The following is a 1,475-nucleotide window of genomic DNA, read 5'->3' as shown; positions in this document are numbered from 1 at the left end:
GTTTAGTCTTGCAGGAGATATCGTACTGGTCATTTTTCACGTTTTTTATCACCTCTCTTCACAAATAAGCCGGAGTATTTTAGTTTGAGAATATATTTTAATGAAGCTTTGACACAGCAACGAGTGAACTTGTGCACCATTTGTACAACTCTTTTAATGTCTCCTGCTCGCTTGTACTGTTACTTTCTAAGTGGCGCCCAAAAGACTGGCTCGGGATATAGCATTTAACCCTTTTTAAGGCTTGTATACCAAAACAGTACAGGTCCAGTTTAGAAACCACCTTACCTGACCCTCTCAAATCTGAAATAGAGTATCCACACACCCTGAAGATTCATAAAAACACAGTTTGTGATTTGTGAAACCTTTATTCTATTTGTGAAAATGCAAAAATACATATGTATCTCTTTTTGAGACATGTACACCAGATTACTAAAAACTGCTGTTCCTAGACCTCTCAAACTTAGACTTGTGATTTGTGAATCTATTTGTGAATATGACAAAAAATGGACATTTCCATTTTAGTTGAACATTTTTGTTCAATGTTCACAAAGTGAAGCCTCGTCTTTCCGTCTCGTTTCTGAGATCTTCATTCTCACTACAAAAACAGAAAAAAATATAAATAAATAGTACAATGAATAGTTATGTCAATTTTAATATTGTTTAATATAGTGCTTGAAAAATATGAAAGCCACACATAATATAATACTGGAATACAAATATAGGGCAGCACGGCGGAATCCCTGTGACTGCGTGGGTTCCCTCCGGGTACTCCAGCTTCCTCCCACCTCCAAAGTCATGCACCTGGGGATAGGTTGGTTGGCAACACTAAATTGGCCCTAGTGTGTGAATGTGAGTGTGAATGTTGTCCCTGCAATGAGGTGGCGCCTTGTCCAGGGTGTACTCTGCCTTCCGCCCAGATGCAACTGGGATAGGCTCCAGCCACCCCCGTAACTCCGAATGGGACAAGCGGTAGAAAATGGATGGATGGAATACAAATATTTATCTGTAAGAAAAAATCTAACAATGTAATTGTTCAAAGAGGCAAGCGAAAGAAACCTGAATGTATAAAGGCGGATTAAATTATTGGTAAATTGTTTGGTACACAGTTTACACAAAGATGAATAACTATTTCTTTAATCAGAATCAGAATCAGAATAGTTTTATTGCCATTGTTTGAGAACGGGTTCACAAACTAGGAATTTTTCTTGGTACAATCGTGCAACATAACACATATAACACAGAATAGGTAATAGGTAATAAAAATGAGCTGTAACTGAACTATCAGATCTTGTTATTGTTCATGTGTCTGATGGCCAAGGGGAAAAAACTGTTCAGGTGGTGGTAGGTGTGGGTCTGGATGGACCGTACTCTCCTGCCTGAGGGGAGAATGGAGAACAGTTTGTGTCCAAGTTCTGGAGAAGAACAGGTCCTGGAGGGTTGGGAGTCTGCAGCCAATCACCTTCTCAGCGGCACGT

This window comes from Nerophis lumbriciformis, linkage group LG09 (assembly GCF_033978685.3).
Source record: "Nerophis lumbriciformis linkage group LG09, RoL_Nlum_v2.1, whole genome shotgun sequence".
Lineage (NCBI taxonomy): Eukaryota > Metazoa > Chordata > Actinopteri > Syngnathiformes > Syngnathidae > Nerophis > Nerophis lumbriciformis.
This window is presented reverse-complemented; position numbering follows the sequence as displayed.